General features: G+C 46.7%; 1 pseudogene; it reads right to left on the reverse strand.

Annotated features, from left to right (window-relative positions):
- Positions 1–1,612: 1,612 nt before the first annotated feature.
- Positions 1,613–3,160, reverse strand: LOC104679155 (annotated as a pseudogene).
- Positions 3,161–7,391: the final 4,231 nt, after the last annotated feature.

The following is a 7,391-nucleotide window of genomic DNA, read 5'->3' on the forward strand; positions in this document are numbered from 1 at the left end:
GCAGTGGTGTGATCTCAGCTCACTGCAACCTCTGCCTCCCAGGTTTGACAATTCTCCTGCCTCAGCCTCCCAAGTAACTGGGATTACAGGCATGTGCCACCACACCCGGTGAGTTTTTGTATTTGTAATCGAGATGGGTTTCACCCTGTTGGCCAGGCTGGTCTCGAACTCCTGACCTCCTGCCCGTCTCGGCCTCCCAAAGTGCTGAGATTACAAGTGTGAGCCACCGCACCTGGCCAAGAGCAGAAGTTTAATAGGAGAAAGAAAGATAACTCTCTGCTACAGAGAGGGGCCTCAGAAAAATGGGTTGTGGCTCCACAGTGAAATGCAGGGGGAGCTATTGAGGAGATGGTGAGCAGGTGGTGTCTGATCTACATCGGGCAAGAAAAACTGATTGGACCATGCATGCCATTTGCATAGGCCATGAATCTCTAGTAGTCCCCACCCTAATCTTTTACTATCAGATGGGTTCTCTGCCTGAGCTGCGCCATGTTGCCCGTTTCTTTTTTTCTTTTCTTTTTTTTTTTTTTTTTTTTGCTAGTTTGTAATAATTTTACTGCATAAGAAATTACAGAGATGGTGTAAATCATTAGGTCAACAGCGCACAGAGAAGAACAAAACAAAAACATGGTTTGGATCAAATAAAAAGCCAGAACAACTCAATTCTTAAAAATACCACAAATTCCTTGAATGTGGCTCCATTGGAGAGAAAATTTTGCATTTTCTGGATAGAATAATGTCTATAGTTTCATTAAGCAAAATGGAAAACGGCTTTTCAGTTAAAAACACTAAAAAGCAACTTACACAGATGTGTTGCCCTCTTCACCTTGGATGTAACAAAAATAAAGATGTGAGGCTGCCTGCCCTTGCCTAAAGCATGGCTTGAACTTTCTGTTGATAGTAATCGTTTATGTAAAATATTACATTATATAACCTCCTATGTATTGAAATTGCACAAGTCAGAGCATTCAAAAACTACTGCAAGAGTCAATTTCTTCCTATCGGGAAAAGCAAATAGATGTGCTACATGTTAAAATTTCCATTCCTCATTCGATTATTTGTCCTATTCCAAACATAAAAATACAAATAAATATTTCCCTACAAGCGAAGTTCACAGTATGTTGTTTTAAAAAAAAAAGAGAGATAAAAAAACAAGAATCTTCATTTGCTTTGTCATTAAATAAAAATGCTAACATATAGACACGTTCAATGTTTATACAAAGTGTAGGAGTCAGTCCATCCTTTCTTGGTCATAATTGAAGTTTAATAGGGCTGGTCCATACCTGACAAGGCTCAGATCCCAAATGTACGTTCAATTCTACTAAAAGTTGCTCAAGATAATTTTTTCTCTTTTTCTGTTTAATTAAAAAAGACAATTTTGGAATTTTAGAATTACATTTGAGTTGTCTGAAAAAATACAATTTCAATGAAAAATCATATCAAGCATTCAAGAGTATATTGCTAGTGCTATAATCTTTTGGCATGTCTTTGTTTTCATAGAAAAAAATCAATAAAATAACCTGTCTAAGACTTTCAAATGGTTAAACGTAACCACATATTATTAATGATATGCCACACACACACTCAAACTCAAAACATGAAGGAAAAAGAATCAGACGTCTTTCTTCTGCATTTGTTCTAGCTTTCTTCTTAGCAGACCGTAATTCTTCTTAGTTCCTGATGCCGTGGGGTCAAGCTGCAAGGAGATTTCACAGTGTTTCTTGGCCAAGTCTAGGTGTCCCCAGCGTGATAAGGCACAGCCACGTTACCACGGTAACTTGCAGAATCTGGATTTGCTTTCATTGCCTCGAGGAACAAAGCTTCAGATTCCTTGTATTTCTGGGATTTCCCCAGCACGTTTGCCAACGAGAACATGACAGAGGGATCATTAGCTATTAATTCCAGTGCCTCTCTTCCAACTGCTTCAGCTTGAGCTAAATTACCTGTATTTTCGAGCAGCGTGATCATGTTGTTCCAGGCCAGGCTGCGCTCTGGTTTCAGCTCCGGGCCACGCATTCAAGGCATCCACGTGGCGACTGAGATCAGCATACAGAGCCCGAGGCTGTGGTAACAATCTGGGCGGTTCCTTCTGTGTTTAATTGCCCTCCGGTAACTTTGCTCTGCGGCTTCCAACCGTTTCAGGCTGTTCTGCAGGATGCCTAGATCCGTCCACGCAGCAGCAAAGTCTGGCTGTATTTGAACAGCCAAAGACGGCAGCTCCTCAGCTTCCTGTAGCTCGTGCCTTTCTTTTAAGCTGTTTCCAAGATTATTCATGGCATGAACATACTTGGGAATTCATCTTACAGCTTCCCAGTGGCATCTGATGGCGGCTGTCTGGTTGCCTTTATCAGCCAGGTTGTTGCCAGTGTTGTGGGGAACCTCAGCACTGAGGACACACAGACTGGGCCTTCCACAAAGCTGCTCCTCACTCCGCCCCTGGCCGCTGCGCACCTCAGCACCTTAGCACATCGCTGAGAACAGGTTCCTTGCGGAGAGAAATGGGATAACGAGCAATCCCAGGCCCAGAGTAAGGATCCTTCTCTTGTGGCCATGTTCAGAGCACGGGGCGTGGCATGTTAGGCGGATGAGGCAGAATCGGAGTGCTGGTTCTGTAGCAGGTGCAATCACCCTCCGGTCGCTGACGGACTTGATGAGGGGGATGCAGCCCATTGACCCATCAAAACACAGTCGCCAGGGACACAGCCGCAGCCGGGCGTTTAATGAATAGCAGTAATTGTAGTTTATGGCCCTCACCGGCAGGCTGTCGGCAAAGGAGGCCGGGTTGTCCACCTCGGTGAAGGCCAGTGGGCCGTGCCTATGATCCTCCAGGTCATGTGGAGCATCCCAGCCCCTCGGGAGGTGAGCAAGGGTCACTCTGAAGAGGAGGCCCCCGTTCCTGAGCTCCAAGTTCTCTAATGACTTGTCTTATGTAGTCCCTTCTGGACAATTTCCAGAACATTGAATTCACCTGTCACCAAGATGTCAAATACCGCGTTCAAACCCAGCACGGTGATCCCTCGCTCTTTGCACAGCACGGCCACTGCTCCCAGAAAGACAGCAGCACCCAGAAGGTGGAAGAATGTGTTCCCTCCCTGTTACTTTCTCTAAGTGCTTTACAGTAGCCAAGGAAAGATAACAAGAACAACAGTATGTTGCCCATTTCTTTATTACTGTCCACGTGGAAAGGAAAAAGGGAAGATGGAGCCTCTGTGTGGGCCATGTCTGGCCCTTTTCCATTGGCACGGCTGCCAGCGTTCCCCGTGCAACCTTCCAGCTGGCTTCTCTCTGTTTCAAGCTCCGTTTTTCAGGCTGCTTTTTGTTAGAAAAGAAATGATTTTGGAGGCTGCTTTTTGTTAGAAGGGAAATTCTGCCGAGAATGCTTTTGCCCTTACTATCTGCCTAAATAATTTCTTTCTACCTTTTGTATCAGTATATTCACATAATGCAATTTTTTTTTTTTTTTTTTTTTTTTTTTTTTTTTTTTTTTTTTTTTTTTTGGGAGAAGGCCCCACTCTGTTGCTCAGGCTGGAATTCAGTGGTGGACTCACAGTTCACTGCAACCTTAAACTCGTGGGCTCAATATTCTTCCCACCTCAGCCTCCCAAGTAGCTGGGACCACAAGTGGGAGCCACCACACATGGCTGTTTTTTAATTTGTTCATAGATGCAGTGTCCTCCTCCCTGCCCCACCCCGCTTGGCAGGCTTAGTGACACGAGCCTCTCCAGTTCCCACCCATGAAGGGGTCCAAAATCAAGGGAACAATCCCATCTCATCGGCAGGTCTGAGTTTTCTCCCCAGTTCCAAATTAAATCAGCCCCTTTGTGGGTGAGGCTACTGATGAGGCTACTGGTTTTCAAGACCAGCCCACCCTAGGACATCAAGGCGGGGTGCCAGAATGGCAGCAGCTCCAGGCAAGAAGGCTGCAAAGTCCTGCAGTTCTAACTAGAAGTTCTGGCAGCTTTTTATTATGAGTATATTAATATATACTCATATTATTATGAGTAAATATATACTTATATTATTATGAGTATATATTATGAGTTATCATCCATTTGATGATTTGCCTTTGGTCAATTTTGAGAGCTCTGAGTGATTGTTCTTGACAATGTTATCCCATTTTATACTTTTGGGTGTGGGAACAGATTTGCCAGCTTCTGCCCTCTGCCAGGTCTAGAGGCCCACACTTCACTATTTTTGAGTGTATAAAGTGGATGGACAATGTGCTGTGTAACCACACTCCTAGTGATCACATCTGATTGTTTACTTCTAGGTTTTCTATACTACGGTGATGTAAGGAACAACCGCACATTTGTTGGAGCATATATATAGATGTTTCTGCCATCAAAGCATAATCTTTGAAACATGAACAACACATATACATACTGTGTATCTCATCAATATGTCATGTACATATACAGCAAACACATCAAAGGCAAATAGCTCATTGATGAGGGAATTGTCAGGATGGTGAGTCTGAGTCACGGGGAGTTGGAGAAGTGGGGTTATGCACTCAGGGAGGAAGAAGGATGGATATAACTGCTAAGTTTGATACAAATCAGGTTAATAAATCCCAAGGCAATAAACCTGTAGCTTCTGGGCTATCTTTTACACACAACGAGAATCATTTGGATCTCCACCACACAAGGCTACACCTTATCATCCAATGTCTCAGTGAATTTTAATAAGTAGTAAACAGCAAGTCACAGAAAGCTACCTTCCCCTGTGGCTGATGTTCTGCACGCAGCAGCAGCATCTCCTGGGAACTTGTTAGAAATGAAAATTCCTGGACCCCAGCCCAGACCCAGCAAACAGACTCTGAGGATGGAGCCCAGAGATAGGTGTTTTTTATTTATGTTTTATTTTTTTTGAGACAGGTTCTTCTCTGTCACTCAGGCTGGAGTGCAGTGTCACAATCATAGTTCACTGCAGCTGTGGCTAAGTTTTTTTAATTTTTTGTAGAGTACTAGGGTTTCCCCTTGTTTCCCGGGTGGGTCTTGAACTCCTGGCCTCAAGGGATCCTCTGGCCTGGACCTCCCAAATTGCTGGGATTACAGGCATGAGCCACCGCACCTGGCCTGAGATTTTAAGTATCTTAACACACTCTCAGCCAGGTGTGTGAGTCATGCCTGCAATCCCAGCACTTTGGGAGGCTGAGGCAAGTGGATCACCTGAGCCCAGGAGTTCAAGACCCACCTGGGCAACATGGGGAGACCCCTGTCTCTACAAAAAATACAAAAATTATCCAAGTGTGGTGGCAAGCACCTGTGGTCTCAGCTACTGGGGAGGCTGAGGCAGCAGCACTGTTCTATTGCATAGTAGTCCAAACTGGAAACTTCCCCGATATCCATCTGTGGGGAATGGATACATAAGGTGTGATGGTGACAATAGTAAACGTCCACCTGAGCCTTGAGCTCCTAGGAAATGGTGACTGTTAAGAAATCCTCCACCCTCTAAAGCAGTTTGGAAATTTTTCAAGGAACTTAGAACTACCCTTTGACCCAGTAATCTCATTACTGGGTTTACATCCAAAAGAAATAATTGTTTCACCAAAAAGACACATGGCACTTGTGTTTTCATTGCAGTGCTATTCATGATAGCAAAGCCACGGTGCCAATCCATGGTGGATTGCATAAAGAAAGTGTGGCACATATACACCACGGAATACGACACAACATAGAAAAGAACGAAATCACGTCCTTTGCAGCAACATGGGTGCAGCTGGAGGCCATCATTCTAAGTGAGTTAATGAAGGAACAGAAAATCAAATACTGCATCTTCTTACTTGTAGGTGGTAGCTGAACACTGGGTAGTCATGGACATAAAGATGGCAACAAGGGCTGCTGGGGGCTACTAGGCGGGAGGGAGGAAGGGAGAGGGGAGGGCTGTGAAACTAAACAGGGTGCTATGCTCAGTACCTGGGTGAGGGAGTTGTTCGTACCCCTAGCCTCAGCACCACACAGTATACCCAGGTAACAAACCTGCACATATACCCCTTGAATCCGAAATAAAAGTTGCAATTATTAAAAATAGAAGAAACACCCCACCCTCCTGTAGGCCTTTCCCCTGCCACATGGGTAAGGCTCATGGTGAACCCCTGTTGACCAACGGTGAGGCCAGATCCAGACCCTCCAAATTCCCGATCTTCAACTCATGAGTGACTAGCTGAACTGTTTGTCCATACTGAACAATCTGGATAAAATGCCTGTTGACTTGTCCATACTTTAGTCAGGCTTCCTGGTTCCCCGCAGGCTGTGACCTTGGCCCACCTTGAGCAGCACAGAAATCCCCCTAACAGCTCCTCCTCAGAATCTCAATTTCAGGAGAAAACACTCCCTGATCCACTGTCCCATCTGTCACTGCTCATCCCACTCCACCCGCCCCGGTCTTTCTAGCCGTGCTGACTCCTCCCTGCAAATGTGAAGGCCTCTCTGTAGCCTGGGATAGAGGTTCTTGCTGTCAAAGGAGTGGACCTCCTACTGCAACAGCCCCCTCCCTACTGCAGTGGGCTCTCCTTAGGCTGGAATGCAGTGGTGCGATCTCAGCTCACTACAGCCTTGACCTCCTGGGCTCAAGCAATTCTCCTGCCTCAGCCTCCCCAGTAGCTGAGACCACAGGTGCTTGCCACCACACCTGGTTAATTTTTGTATTTTTTTGTAGAGACCGGGGTCTCCCCATGTTGCCCAGGTGGGTCTTGAACTCCTGGGCTCAAGTGATCCACTTGCCTCAGCCTCCCAAAGTGCTGGGATTACAGGCATGACTCACGCACCTAGCTGAGAGTGTGTTAAGATACTTAAAATCTCAGGCCAGGCGCAGTGGCTCATGCCTGTAATGCTAGCAATTTGGGAGGTCCAGGCCAGAGGATCCCTTGAGGCCAGGAGTTCAAGACCCACCCGGGGAAACAAGGCAGAAGGTCCTTGCACGGGTCTTTGGTGACCACAGTGGGGTGGGTGCCCTGTGCAGATCCCTCCACCCAGACCAGACGCACCCCTCGATCGATCGGGAGCACAGCCTGCACTGAGCCCCTCAGTAGGCACTGCCCTGGGGAAGGGAAATGCCTCACCCAGGGCCACGCCTCCTCCCTGGAAGCAGCCAGAACCCAAAGACTGATTGAAACGGGGAACAAAGGCCAGGCCCTCCCACCTCAGCCTCACGTTCCTGCAGGCTCCTCCCAGCACCCCTGGGGTGGGCTGAGGCCTCAGTGGTAACCGTCTTGCCACTCAGTTCCTCCCTCTGCCCAGTCATGCTTCCCTCCCTCCCTTGAGGATGTGATCCCAAGAGCACTCCCCCAGAAACTTCCTGCATAAAGCTCTGCTTCAAGGCCGGGCGTGATGGCTCACGCCTGTAATCCCACAACTTTGGAGGGCCAAGGCAGGTGGATTGCCTGAGCCCAG

Source organism: Rhinopithecus roxellana, chromosome 3 (genome assembly GCF_007565055.1).
Source record: "Rhinopithecus roxellana isolate Shanxi Qingling chromosome 3, ASM756505v1, whole genome shotgun sequence".
Taxonomy (NCBI): Eukaryota; Metazoa; Chordata; class Mammalia; order Primates; family Cercopithecidae; genus Rhinopithecus; species Rhinopithecus roxellana.